Raw genomic sequence first — 15,967 nt, 5'->3', positions numbered from 1 at the left:
TCAGTGGTACAAAGAAATACAAAAGCAGTAAACCAAAAGGCTTTCAGTCACTTGTAGCCAGCTAGTTAGGAGCTGTAGGACATGGTCAAGTTCTACCTTTCAGGGTAGATCATGTTCTGCAACCAAACAACAGGGAGTTTTGCATAATTAAGATAATCTATTCTAGTAAATCAAATAGTGCTTGGTGATTTTTAAGCATTGAAACTTAATGTTCTATATTGTCAAACTGTTACCGTGGTTCCTGGGCATAGCTTTAACATGGTCCAACTAGCAGCTTCCAAAAGGTATTTGGTTTTATTTTGGGAATTAGCAGGGAGCAGAGACCATTTTCAATGGACATTTTACATATGGCCACCACAGTGAGTGGTGGAAGAGTGTAACAGCATAGATATGGCAGGTCCACTTGGTGTCAAGGGGACTCAAAGAGCATGTGCTGGCACTGTGTAACTTACTGGAATAGTTATAAGCAAAATATTGAAGACCTAATATTACTCAAATACTACTGCTGACAGTGGGCTGTGTGTATTATGGACTTAAAAAGTCTCATAGTGGATCTGTATCCAAATGTCCTTCCTCCACTGAAGCTGCTATACAGTTTGTGTGGCAAGTCAGGATACAGAGTCTGATGAATCAGCTGTTCATTTCAGGTAACAGCATTTGTTTTTTAACTCTGCCCTTGGTTTTAGTTCTGAAGGACCTAGGAACAAATGTTCTCTCTGGCCCAACCTGTGTTTGCCAATTGTGTAGCCTCAGCCATGCATATTACTTGCACAGCTAATTTTTGTATTGACATCTTGCCAAGCCAACTGTCCCATTTTTCTTGTATATTTACACAAGAGGGTAGTTTTGCACAGATCTGGTTCAGTGAGCTTGCAGTCAGTTACTAGGCTTATGGATTTCCATTGCACCCATGCTTCTGGGAAGTGCCCAAATTTCTTTGTGGAGTCCTATACACCAGTTTCCAATTCTTTCTGTAGCCATGAACAAACAGCTGCTTCCAAGCCTGTGTGACTTATGAAGCATGACTACACCATTTGTGTGGGATGACGATTTTAGTGAGGAAACCACTCTGATGGTTCAGCAGGGGGATGGCAAAATCTGAATAAAGCCATAAAAGACTAACTGAGAACTAAAGCACTGTGAGAAAATATGGAAGTATTTCAACCAAGGAAATAAAAAGATTTTGAGTTTTGAATTTGTCTCCTGACAGTAGTTTGCAAAATGAATGCACATCCAATAATCAAGGAACCATTCACTCTGAATTTGGCATACAGGAGATGGGTGCTGTTATTCTTTGTTTATCTGCCCTATAATGACTTATATGAATCAGTTAGCAGAGATAATGTTGGGCTGGGTGGAGCATATCACAGTTTTCAGATGTCAGGCTAAATCTCAGCCTACCAGAGGGACTAGAATACTGTATGTGCATCAGAAATTGGTTAGTACCTAATCAAATCAGATTTTCATCTTTAAGTTTTGAAAAATTGTATGTGTTACTTTTCACTTTTGGGTAACACAAGAAAGGTAATGAAGGATTTTAGTCCTGGAGCTGTTTCACACTTAGAACTGCTGAACCAAATGAAGTCTGAGGATTGTTTCAGTTGGTTTCCAATCACTTCCAGTGGGCAGCATCAAATGCTACATGGTGGTGCTTAACAAAGTTTCTCTTTCTTTCAGCAGCCAGATGTGGAACAATCTCCACTTATGTCCAACAAACTCTAATAAACTTAAGATCTAAAGAAATTGAATTCTTTTCTAAAATATACAGCGTTACCATTCAGGAATGATTGAAGATGGTCTCATTGAGAAAATTACAAGGTTTTTATTGATCTTTGCTAAATTCTTGCCCTCAAGAATTTTTTTTGCCTTCATACATCACTATGAAATTTATTTCTGGAAAGTAATGCTGGGGAAAAGTTCCTGGGGGTCCTGCTGGACACGAAGTTGAATGTGAGACAGCAATGTGCTGTTGTGGTAAAGGCAGACAATGGTATCCTGAGCTCCTAGAATTCAACTGAGCATTTTTTTTTAAGTATTTACTAGCTTTTCTTTAGATTATTTTGAAAAACAACACCTTAGGCTGGCATAGAGGTCCTAAGGTCCTCTTACTAATGGAAATACCTTCTCCTTTTATGTGTGTACAGCAATAACAGCATCATTTCTTAACTTCTTGGTCCATCTGGGTGAAGTTTCCTAAGTGCTTCAATGTGGGACTTATAACTGGGAGACATTTAGGATACTGAATATATATATATATACATAATAAAACAAATAATTAGAGGAATTAATGGTGAAAAAATAGTCTTTAAAATTACTATTAAATGTGTTTAGCAAAATAATTTAGCTCTGAAAGTCCTTAAACTACAGCTTGCTAGAAACTACAGGACTGTAGTAGGTGGATTATTCTATATACTCTTTCTTGTCTCCTTTTCTGAGGCTCATGTTACAAGCTTTGAATAGAAACTAAGTAAAGGAGGAGTTTGATTTAACATTGTACAACCATGCCTAGGAGTCTTTGCTTGTGGGTTACGCACATCTCTGATCTTGTTTGCTCTATGTGTGTACAATTGCCATCCTTCCTGGGACTGGGGATAATTTCTGTGTCCTCCATTTCAAACAGAAATGGTGCTTCAAAGAGAGAAGTTGAGAGAGAGTGTCTCAATAAGGCAATTACATAGGAAATGACAGCAGAAAAAAGAAATTAACTACAACTATTTTAAAGATGTGTATACCACAGGGTACGATACAATTGTGATGGACAAATAAAAATGTCAGGGACAGGAAGCAGAGGATGATATAAGCAGCAATACTTTTTTTAAAGATAGAATGTGTTGCATCTGAAGGTCAAATGAAGGATACTATTATTAAGGATAAATTTGTTTTGAAAAAACACCAGATGCTTACTAAGTATAAGTGGAGGCAATGTACAAAAGATGAAAATAACATTACTAGCAATGACAATAAAGGAACAGAAGTAGGACATAAAAATATAAATAAAAAAAGGATTTTGCAATGTACAAATACAGAATCAACCTCTCTGTAAGTCAGCTGTTACCAAAAGATCATAGAATAATTAGGGTTGGAAAGGACATTAAGATCATCTAGTTCCAACCCCCCTGCTATCGGCAGGGACACCTCACACTAAACCATGTCACCCAAGGCTTCATCCAACCTGGCCTTGAACACTGCCAGGGATGGAGCATTCACAACCTCCCTGGGCAACCCATTCCAGTACACACTGACATCCTACAGAGTTAAATTAATGAGGCTACTATTAGAAACAGTATTAAAGAAATACTTACCTTGCAATGAGCATTTAAGCTTCAATTTTTCTTTCTCCAAGTTGAATCCTCCCTGAAGTGTAAACAACCTCAAAGTTTAAGGAGCATGTTATAAACGAAATACGTTATTTTTCTGCCTGCATATTTAAAGTGTGAAGTGCCATCCCTAACTCTGCCATAATTGACTTTTCTACTACCTTTCAGGAAAAACATGGTCAAATAGCATTATTGAAAACAACTTCTCCATTTGAAGTGAAATACATTCTTCTCATGCTGTTAACATGGGAGATGCCCCCTCCTTTTGAAAGGCTGAAGTCAAGAAGACCTTTAGCTGAATATGCTGTTTCTTTCATAATAATGCCTGAATTGCAACTAGTGTTTGCCTGTTTATGTCCTCTTCAGTTGCCTTGCTGATAGGTGTTAATGCACTGGCTGATAAATTTTTCACCTTGTCCAGTACCAAAAAAGGCATAACTGGAAAGCTGTTCCTAGCTGAAAGTTAAAGTGGACTTTCAGGTGTCTTTGACTAGCACTGCATTAATACTGTTTTATCCAGCAATAACATAATACATATTTAGGTTTCACTTCAGCTGTATTGATATGATGCTTTCTCCTGCACTGGAAGTAATCAAAGTGTTATAGGGGGTCACAGAGAACCCATTCAGACAGTAAATATATTTAAGTACTTGCTAACTTCACTTTTGCTTTGAAATCAGCTGCACTGGTAACTAAAAAATGGTATGCACTCACTTGCATATATTGGTTGATGATGATCCAGAAGCACAGGACGAAGAACCCTGCTGTGTTTCTCTCCCATCCATTGATAGTCAATTGGCTGCTCTGAGCTTCCATTTCTTACCTTTGTCTAGCTCCTACAAGTGTTTTTCAGTCTCTGAATACTTTTGAAGTTCTTGAATTCTCTGACAAGTGCTAAAAAAATGCAAAGCATTATTTGCATATGGTAGCATGGTCTTGATTCCTGAACAATGGAAAAGTCTGCATAGGGGAGAGAGAAGAGCTGAGGGGAGAGGAGGCTCCTATTGAGCCTGCTGCTGACCAGCACCCCAGATCCCTTTCTTCAGGTCTGCTTTCCAGCTGCTCCTCTCCCAGTTTATACTTGTGGCCGGCACTTGTGCTTTCATCCGAGGCGCAGGATCTAACATTTCAGCTTGCTAAATTTTATTCCATTAAAGATTGACCAATGCTACAACCTACTAAATCCCTCTGCAAGGCCTCCTGTCCCTCAGGATAGTCCTTCTGGAATGAGGGCAAGTCTCAAGGAAAAATAAAAACTGCAGCTTTTTCCATGATACAAAGCATTTCATCAAATATTTTAACTGCATGTCAGGTTTTTTTTGGTGGTTTTTTTTTTGTTTGTTTGTTTTCCTTGTGTTTTGTTTTCTTTTTAAATAACCAGAGATGTGCTGAAAGTTGGTTTTCTTTTTTGGAATATATGACTGAAAAAATAGCTTAGTCTGTTGCCAGAAGTCTTTGCTTCACCCTCCTTTTTTATTCTCTCTCTGCCTACTTGAGGTGGGCAAGACAGGATGTCTATGCAATGTGTTCTCAGCTCTTCATGTCTGCTGATGTATATTTTCACTGTGCTTTTTACTGTAAAGAATATGACTAACATTTGCCATTTTTACCTTGTATTTCCTCCATGGGGAGGACTATGTGTGCAGTGTGGTACTTGGGTTTGGAGATTAATTTCTTGTGGTGCCTAGTCTGATATATGCTTTGGGCAGCAGGTTGCATAGGCATACCTTAGCCTGGAACACGACTTAGTGATCCTGAATTCTTGCACTATCCCTGAGAAATCTCTCCTGTGTGGTTCTTTACCTATCTATTAGATATCATCACTGTACTTGAGAAGTAGAGTTGTTCACTGTGGATTTCAGTTCTGAGTCAGACGATAGAATCATAGAATCATAGAATAGTTAGGGTTGGAAAGGACCTTAAGATCATCTAGTTCCAACCCCCTGCCATGGGCAGGGACACCTCACACTAAGCCATGTCACCCAAGGCTCTGTCCTACCTGGCCTTCAACACTGCAGGGATGGAGCATTCACAACTTCCCTCACCAGCCCATTCCAGTACCTCACCACCCTCACAGTAAAGAATTTCTTCCTTAAATCCAATCTAAACTTCCCCTGTTTAAGTTTTAACCCGTTACCCCTTGTCCTACCACCACAGTCCCTAATGAATAGTCCCTCCCCAGCATCCCTGTAGGCCCCCTTCAGATACTGGAAGGCTGCTATGAGGTCTCTACGCAGCCTTCTCTTCTCCAGGCTGAACAGCCCCAGCTTTCTCAGCCTGTCTTCATCTGGGAGGTGCTCCAGTCCCCTGATCATCCTCATGGCCTCCTCTGGACTGGTTCCAACAGTTCCATGTCCTTTCTATGTTGAGGACACCAGACCTGCACACAATACTCCAAGTGAGGTCTCACAAGAGCAGAGTAGAGGGGCAGGATCACCTCCTTTGACCTGCTGGTCACGCTCCTTTTGATGCAGGCCAGGATATGGTTGGCTTTCTGGGCTGCAAGCGCACACTGAAGCCGTATCATGTTCTTTTTCTCATCAGCAAACACCCCCAAGTCCTTCTCTGCAGGGTTGCACTGAATCTCTTTCTTCTCTGCCCAACCTGTACCTGTGCCTGGGATTGCTCTGACCCAGGTGTAGAACCTTGCACTTGTCATGGTTAAACTTCATGAGGCTGGCATCAGCCCACCTCACAAGTGTGTCAAGGTCCCTCAAATTCTGTTGTATGTTTTGCTCAGGAGAACTGGACAACTGGATGACAAGGGAAGAGCTTCAGGAAAGGCAGGTCTCCATGGCAGCAAAAGGTTAAGATATTTTTAGTACCTTCCAGGAAATTCACAAAAGACAGGATACTGTCCTGGCCTTTGTAAAACTCCCTGGCTGGGCTTATGTAAGGAAGCTGAGCTTCTGTTTGCTGATCTGCAGATACAACAATGTCAATTTGCCTGCTCAATGAGCTATCAAGGACTCCTTTGTTTGGAGGGCACTTCTGCAGAGCAATTCATATATTTCCTGTTGCTTAACAAAGTGATGCTAGGGTATTTAAATGGATTCATTGGGACTGAAACTGTGTGAAAGCTGTTTGTCTTAAAATGAAATTCCTAGCTTTATGTTAAACAAAGACGCAAGCAAAAAAGTATGAGAACAAATTTAGATAGCTAGTCAACAAACTGGTTAGATCACATCTCCTTTGTTCTGGTTACCTGTTAATTCACTGCAGAACCAATGCAGATGTTCTGTAGAATCCACCAAAATAAGGGACTGATTTCTGAATTAGAAGTACATTAGTCACTAACCAAAATCAAAAATCTTTTTGAAAAGGATGAAGATTTCTTACTAGTCTATCTTTCTTTCATGCACCTTCATTACATCAGAGTAATTTTTCCTTCCACAGAACTGACAAAGGATAAGAGAGATATGGCTAGTGTCAACAATATCTTCCTCACTCAGAGATGTGGGTAACTGAAGTGTAGGATCCAGAGATGGACTGTCAGATGCAAGGGGTCTTAGAAATGGAGAAAAGCAGTAACAAGCACTGATGCGTGATTGGATCAAACCTCTGTTTTATTCTCAACCCATGGCTATTACTACTTGAGTCTTGCTGATCACAGCAGACTGCTGAACCCAGCTTGCTACGACCCACTGTGTTCCACAGACCAAGAATGCATCTTTCATGAAATGACAATACAGAACAAAGTAAAGAATAGCTGCACAGTGCTGGAAATGAACATCACGAAGAAAAGATTGATTGAATAGAAGTGTTGTATCAGATCCAGGTGATTTGAGTCAACATAGCTCCTCTGACTATAGTGGTATCCTCAGTAGTTCACAGTAGATATCAAGAGTGTAGAGTCTAGGGGTAATTACACTTTTATTCAACAAATCCATCTTTACTGAGAAGTGAAATGCACCATTCAGCCATCACTGTTGGGTGGTAAAAGATAAATTCTACCTGTGAGATGTACAGCAAGTCACTGTGAGCTCCTGTATAAACATGACAGATATCTGATACCTGCTGATATCTCTTTGTAACCATAGCTCTCACTCTGCTTCTTAGGCAAAAATCTATTTATCTCTCTGCTTACCTGTTTACAAAGCCTTGTGAAACAAACATCTTGCTATTCAAAATGTTCCAATGGTTCAATAACTCTCAAACCACTGCACTTCCTTAGCAAAGAGTGGCATGATCCAGCAATATAGGAAAATAAGTTTATAGTTTGGGGGTGCTGGTTGATGAGAAAATGGACATGAGATGGCTTCAGTGTGCATTTGCAACCCAGAAAGCCAACCATATCCTGGCCTGCATCAAAAGAAGCGTGACCAGCAGGTAAAAGAAGGTGATCCTGCCCCTCTACTCTGCTCTTGTGAGACCTCACTTGGAGTATTGTGTGCAGTTCTGGTGTCCTCAACATAAAAGGACATGGAACTGTTGGAACCAGTCCAGAGGAGGCCACGAGGATGATCAGGGGACTGGAGCACCTCCCATACGAAGACAGGCTGAGAAAGTTGGGTCTGTTTCAGGCTGGAGAAGAGAAGGCTGCATGGAGACCTTATAGCAGCCTTCCAGTATCTGAATGAGGCCTACAGGGATGCTGGAGAGGGACTCTTCATTAAGGACTGTAGTGATAGGACAAGGAGTAATGGGTTGAAACAGCGGAGGTTTAGACTGAATATAAGGAAGAAATTCTTTATTGTTAGGGTGGTGAGGTACTGGAATGGGCTGGTGAGGGAAGTTGTGAATGCTCCATCCCTGGCAGGGTTGAAGGCCAGGTTGGATGAAGCCTTGGGTGATATGGTTTAGTGTGAGGTGTCCCTGCCCATGGCAGGGGCATTGGAACTAGATGATCTTAAGGTCCTTTCCAACCCTAACTGTTATTCTATGATTCTATGATAGACAAAGTGTAATTAGAACTGGGAAAGCTGGTTTTTGCTATATAGCAAAATACTTGACTATGTTTTCATGTTGGTTACTTACAGATTTCCTTTGTCTGAAAAAATGGATCTGAAAAGGGAAAAGGAGCCGTACTTTATTCAGGAAAAAATGTTTCTCAGGGGCGCATAGAAATAAAAGGCACTGAAATTGCTGTTGAACCCTGTCTGAAGAGCTGAACTGAGGTAAGATAAAGTTACCCCTTCATTCAGCCTTGTTTTACTGTCTGATACTCACAAGATGAAGTCCCAGGTATGCCCAAGCTTTTTCTATTGGCCAGGTGTGGTGGGAGCCTGTTCTTCAAAGTGAGACACCCTCATATCCATGTGTCCCTTGGAGCTTTGTCTTGCAGGCAGGCAGTTGTGTGTGTAGGTGACTGTAATGTGGGAGTCTGCTTTCAGCCATGAAGGCACAGCTGACCTGAGCAATATGTTAAGCCTAATGATTACCCACAAGGTTTGATTCAGACAGACTGGTGGATATTGCCAATATTAAAGTTCATTTGACTCTGAAGAACAGAGCTGGAGTGTGGAAGAAAGAGGAGACTGCAATGTAGAATGCTAAGTAATGCTCAGGTCCCTTCCAAAGTGTACAATGCTTGCCTTGGTAATTTCGAGATCCACGTTTTTCTTTGCACCACATCTATCAGCTTTTCATTTTTCCTACCTTATCCTCAGTGGCTAATTTTCTCCACTATAGTTCAAAAGTAAGAGTAAAACTCTTTGTCCAGCTCCTTTGCTTCATTTCTGCACCTATAATTCTCAGATTTTAATTTCTCCCTGTTGTGAAGGGTGCTGCACAGCATAAGGCCTGACTTCCTCTTGGCTGATTTACTTCTCTGGCTTTTGGTTCATCAAATTTTTTTACTAATAATGTTGTAGTTTTTTTTTCTTGTCTCCCTCCTCCGTCTCTTCTTTCTTCTTTCTCTGCCTCCATCCAATAATCTCCTTCTTCCTCGGATGAAGGTTATTTTAGTCTGAATGCCAGATGAAATTCGTTCCTTTCGCCCACCACTCCAATGCTGATCCCTATGCATCTGCTATCTTATGTTCTTTTTCAATCTCTTTTTTAGGCTCTGGTGGTTTCTAAAACTGGGAACACTTTTCATCTGCAAATGGCTTCAGCTTTCTGTCTTTATTTGAATCACCAGCTTGCCTTCTATAATTTACCATAACTTCCTGATAGAGGTGTGGCTACAAAGCACTTCCATTGACTCACCAGCTGAAATCTCTGAATTTTAAGCTCTATAAGGAAAACACTGTGATTGTGTCCTAATTTTGCAAAGTGGCTTATATAGTGCAACGCAGAAGTTGGAGAAAAATACTCATGGAAAATGAGTGAGGAGCTATGTGAGTGGAAATAACACAGTGAATGTTTAAGACCAACTGGAAACCATTGGCCACTAAGGTCAACTTCAGCTGGCTAGACTGAGTAGTGGGAAACTGTAAAAGTAAGTATTTTGGGAAAATGAACCTGCTGAGTAATAAGCACCATGAATTGGAGACATTAATAATGTCTAATAAAACCTGAGTCTCTTTTGATATTACAGGGTGGGTGGGTGGGTGAAACATATGGTGCATGCAATCTATCTTTTTTTTATCATTTGGTACATAGCAATCTAAAATTCAGGATACTATAAAATGATGCTGATATGATTAACATTGGCTGGCAGATCACATCTACCAGCAGAGCAACTTGATAGTGGAAGTATGGATAGAGGTGCTGAATATTTGAGCAATAGCTTTCAGTAAAATTAAAAGAGGAAGTGAAGATTGGATCTCAACCAGAAGTGATCTCAAACGAAGTCCCAAAATTAAATATGGGATCAGGATTTTTCAGGTTTTTCTATCTTGGAATTCCACAGTGATAAACATGGAGCCATGATAAAAAGTGGTGTAAATGGCAGTCAGAGGAAAATGAAAATAGCTATTAAGTACCCTGGTAAGAGTAAAAACGAGAAAAATCTTAACTGATATGAAATTTTATCATAGGAAAAAAACCTGTGATATACATGAGTGCTCTGGAAAAATGACTATTGAGTTTGTTTCCAAGGAAGCTTTGGCAAATATTGAATTGTAACAGTTATTTGAAACAATGACCTCTTAACCAAATTAAGAGCTCTGCAATCAAGAGGAGATTGCTACAGAGCAGGAAGTGACCTACTTACAACTTTGTTCCTGAAATTCAGAGGTCCTTCAACTGATTAATATTGCAGAATTTAATAATGTTTGTACTGCAGCATTTAATGTGCTTATATGTCTGAGGCTGGTTTGAGGTTTCTTTAGTTTGCAAGTACCCTTTGGGGGAAAAAATGGACATCAGAATGTTAAAAAATGAGTTGTTTAGAAGTCAGTAATTTAACTTCATGAAAGTCCTTTCTGCTTTGATTAAACAATTCAGAATTTTTCACAAGACTAATTTGGGTGTGAATTTTGTCCCTGAAGTCTGAACTACACCCTCAGATGTTGTTAGAGTCCATGCAGAGGAATATGTATAATCTGTGACATCTGCTGTCAATTACTCAATGCACTTTAGGTAGGTGTCTGAAATGAATCACCCACTGGAGGTTAACTCAATTCATTTTCTCCACTGACAACAGAGCCAGCCCAAGCAAATAAACTTAGATATGGAAATATTTTTTATATCTACAGGATAAATAGACTAAAACTCTGGTTCTCAGGATTTTCAGAACTGGAATATTCTTTTCTTTCACAGAAATTTAATTCTTACCATCACCATGCTGATAATATCTGTAAGCTGTGATAACAGTGCAACCTATCTTTCTCCACAGAATATTTTGCACCTCAAATGGTTTGTCTTTTATCAACTTGTCCTCTCTAGATCTTGTGTCTGACCCATATCCCTCTGTACAGATTCTCCTCCAAACACCCAGCACTGCCAGGGACATTTCCCTTGTACAGACAGTCTGGGACATTGGCTGATGCAGAAATCACTGGGCATTTCTCTCCTTATCCTTAGCATGATCTCACACCTTCCTTGTCCTAACTGTCCAGCCTGTGTTCTGCTGGAAAGAGAAACAATACTACCTAGTTTTTGCAAGTGTGCAAGACTGCACAGGCAAGTACAAAGGAGATGGGAAAAGAGTCACATCTACCTCTGCATGTGAAGAGTGTGTCCCTGTCTGCAAGGCTGCTTTCACATATCCTGTCTCCATTGCTTCACAGTAAATGTAATGTATTTCAGGTGGCTCTGTGAGAAATGAACTTTTCAGTATGATACAGAGAATGGAGAAGAGAAAGAAAGAGAAAAAAATAGGCTTGAAGCAATGATCTACCCTGTCATTCTTATAGTTCTGTCCTAGCATCTGGGGAATGCTGCATTGTGCCACCAAACAGCAATCCTTATGCCAATCAAATCACTCTATCCAAGGTCCTACAATTATTTGTTTATCTTGTTATTGTTCTGGTCCACTTCTGTACATCACAGTTCTGTGAAACTAAGTATTGCTGGGATCCTTGATAAAACAGAGTCCCTCTCTCAAGGGTACCGTGCTTTGCATAGATGACTGAAGAGATCTTCAATGGGGAAAGAAAAGCTTTTATATCTGCCATCTGGACTCTTACAGTCCCACTTGGGATCACACCTACTGGCCTCCCATCCTCTTCATTGCTGACTCTTTTCTGAGCAATGTGGTGCTCACTCAGTTTCAGGAACAAAACTCATAGCACAGGTCATGGAAAAGCTAAATCAAAGACATCATTTTAGATGTGAATACAGCTCAATATTTGTCCTGTTAAATGAAGTACACCTAAAGCCAGCAAAATCAATTCAGAACATGCCAAGAATATATTCCTCAATTTATTTTTTTTTGCCAGTATCTTTTCTGGCTAAAACCTTAAAGTTAGTATGACTTCCACCAGTTATTTCTGGTAACTCTCAGTTAAAACTAATTTAAATCTAATAAATTCTGATCTGCATTAGGAAGATGGAAAGCAGGCTGCTTGACCTCAGATTTGTGGGATGAAATTCTGCTTTTTGTTGCCTCATCATTCTTTAAAGATGTAGTCATAGAATGATGTTTTCTTTGAGGTATCAGGGTTTACTATGCTCATTGCTAACTATAACCATTCCTAAGCACATCTGAAAGTCTTAATGCTTCTTGTGATGAAATAAGTACAACTGGTAGCATCCTGGACGTTTTGCAGAAGCTTAGTGTAATGTTACCAGTTTTAAATCACGATCTGCTACATGCATACTTTTTGACTATGTTAAGCCCACCTACAGCTTGAGTCCTGAAGGTGGCTTTCCTAACACAAACATTCAGATTTACAATAAAGTATGTGCCTGCATGTGTGTTAGGTGTCTAATCTCCCATAACAGTCAGTAGAAAAGAGATGCCTGAGGAGACAAACCTGTTTTTTACAACTCCTACAGTGTCTAGTCGCTTTCAGTTAGGGTAAAGGCAAAGGCTTACAAAGACAGAGTTTATCATGCACTGGCCAGCATGAAAAGCTTTACTCAGACTTTCATAATGTAATTGCTGGGTTGGAACAATCCCAGGCACAGCTACAGGTTGGGCAAAAAGGAAATTCATGGTAATCCTGCGGAGAAGGACTTGGGGGTGTTAGTCAATGAGAAAATGAACATGAGCCAGCTTCAGTGTGAACTCACAGCCCAGAAAGCAACCGTATCCTGGGCTGCATCAAAAGGAGCGTGACCAGCAGGTCGAAGGAGGTGATCCTGCCCCTCTACTCTGCTCTTGTGAGACCTCACTTGGAGTATTGTGTGCAGTTCTGGTGTCCTCATCATAAAGGGGACATGGTGCTGGTGGAGCAAGTCCAGAGGAGGGCCATGAGGATGATCAGGGGCTGGAGCACCTCCCATATGAAGACAGGCTGAGAAAGTTGGGTCTGTTCAGGCTGGAGAAGAGAAGGCTGCATGGAGACCTCATAGCAGCCTTCCAGTATCTGAAGGGATCCTATAGGGATGCTGGTGAGGGACTATTCATTAGTGATAGGACAAGGGGTAACGGGTTGAAACTTAAACAGCAGAGGTTTAGACTGGATATAAGGAAGAAATTCTTTACTGTGAGGGTGGTGAGGTACTGGAATGGGTTGCCCAGGGAGGCTGTGATTGCTCCATCCCTGGCAGTGTTCAAGACCAGGCTGGATGAAGCCTTGGGTGACATGGTTTAGCCTGTGGCAGGGGGGTTGGAACTGAATGATCTTGAGGTCCTTTCCAATCCTAACTATTCTATGATTCTATGATTCTATGCGGATATCAAATACTATTCATGGAAGCTGCACTTCTTCCTGCTGCATAAAGAAGAAACCACTGTAAAAATCACCACCAGAACCTACAACCTCACTGCTTGTATGTACCTGTTTACAAAAAAAGATGGAGGACATGGATTACTTCACATTGGACCACTGAGAAGTGCTTGCGTACTTCGGGTTGGAAAGAGGTATAACAATCTTCCAGGGAAAAGGTTTAGATGTGCTAGATTTGTGTACAATTGAAACGTGAGAAGCAACTCATAACCAAGAAAAATAAATGTGATTTCCTGTAGAGTGCAATTAAGACTAAAAATTCAGTAAATTAAAAAATGGAACTGCCGTTACATGGATCATGAGAATACTTCTCAAATTGCATTGAATGTCTAAGAAGTCATGTCAAGCCTCATGTTACAGGGTTATTAATATATGATAAACACTAGATAAGAAGCATCTCATTTTTCAACCTTTCCAGCCCCTGGCAAAAGCTGTTGTCAGAGGTGGCATCTGGGGTTAGGTGCCCCTTATCTTGATGAAGAATAACAATTTCTGTATTTCTAGGTCAGGTGGGAACCAAGGTAATTTTTACATTCTTCTGCAAAATTGTTTGCATAGAGTGAATAATTCCTGCATGGTGAGAGTGTTTTGCCTGCAGATTAGGTGTGTAAGGGAAATGGTAAATGCTCTGTGAAACAGGCAGTGCATGAAGACTGAGTAAAGCACTGTGGATAGTGAAGAGTGCTGAGAGTTGTACGGATGAGGAAGGGATTATTTGACCAAGCAGATAACTTAATTTCTCATGCAACTTTTGCACATTCCCCCCACCTTTTCTTGTTCCTTAGCAATAAAGGAAAGAACACTTTTCCTGTTTTACATGCAGCCATCAGAGTTTTAGCTGAAAAAGACTAGACATTAAATCCTTCTGAGGCGGCTGCATTGTGCGAGTTACAACTTCATAAATTTTCATTGTATCTGTATTGTATCTATATTCCCTATAGGTTTAGCATTTACTTTTTTTTTGCACTGAGATTTTTGACTGTACGGTACTGAGTTAATCTTTGTTCCTTGATTTGTACAGTCACAATCATGAAAATTAATTAATTAGTGATGGGGCAAGGGGTAATGTTTTTACTGAAAGAGGAAAGAGGGTGGGTTTAAACTGGACATAAAAAAGAATTTTGAGGTTTGGTGTTTGTGTGCTGGGTTTTTTTCTTGGTTTTATTATTTTTTTTTTTTACTATAAGAGTGTGATGAGGCACTGGAACAGTGTTCGAGACCAGGCTGGACAGGGCTTTGACCAACCTGGTCTAGTGGAAGGTGTCCCTGCCCATGGCAGGGGGGATTGGAACTAAATGATCTTTAAGGTCTTACAACCCAAAACCTTTCGTGATTCCATGTAAACTAGGTCTGATTTGCAGGACAACACAGTCAGTGTGATTTCCTTTCTGCTGACCCTGGCGTGGGTGGTAGCTGTGGCAAATGCATCAATGATCATGATGTGGCAAACACAACTGAAACTACCACAGTGCTTGTTTTTTGGTCATAAATAAAACAAGATGTCCTACAGAATGGGGAAAGCTTGTGTATATTGGAGCTGGAGGAACATCTCCTTCCACTACTCATGGATGTCTTAAACAGCTTCACAGGACCTCATGGCAATTCAAAACATTTAATTGTTTGGTCTCTGCTTAAATACACTTTTTGTGAAGCACTTGTTATTTGCTGATCTCTGGCACTAATGAGGTGGTCTGCACAGTGCATTTTTTTCTGTGAGATTAGGAGAAAGATTTACTGTGTCTTCTTAAAAATGTCTATTTCCTCACGCTGTCAGGAAGGAGTATCTCAGGGCTGAAAAAGAACAGGAATGTAGCGTAGGAATTTGAAGGACTCAATTGTTAAATTTTCTTGCAACTAAATTTAAGTTCATAAGATGCTTTAAAACAGGCAAAACCAGGGAATAAACTATTATTCTTCCTCTGCTGTAGGTCTTTGCAGAAAAATACTGTGTTAACAGCCTACAACTCACAAACCTGAGTAGACTTAATTTAATAAGGGAAGAAAATATGTGAGGTTTCTCTTTTTGGTGTTGTTTGGGGGTTCTCTTTCTGGTGCTGTCTGGCAAGAGAGAAAAAAAAAACGATGTAAGTATTTGTGTTCCACTGGTAGGTTTAGTCAAAAGGCCAAGGGACAAGCTTTCAGATGGCACAGCATTACAGAAGATAAAACCAGACAGATATATTCTATGGAACACAAACTTAAACTGATCTACAGACAGTAAGAGACCCAACCTTAGCTTTTGCTACGTCCCAAAAATCTGGTTACTGCAAATGCCTGTGAAGCAGTTTGTAAACATTTTGTAAAGGACAGATGTAATGAGAAAAGATGGTCCTACATTTACATTATATGGTTTGAAAGGTATTTCTGCAAGTGCTGCTTAATGCTATAGAATAATAAAATCATAGAATAGTTAGGGGTGGAAAGGAC

Source organism: Melopsittacus undulatus, chromosome 3, assembly GCF_012275295.1.
Source record: "Melopsittacus undulatus isolate bMelUnd1 chromosome 3, bMelUnd1.mat.Z, whole genome shotgun sequence".
NCBI lineage: Eukaryota > Metazoa > Chordata > Aves > Psittaciformes > Psittaculidae > Melopsittacus > Melopsittacus undulatus.
The sequence above is the reverse complement of the archived record's forward strand: the minus strand, read 5'-3'. Positions refer to the sequence as shown.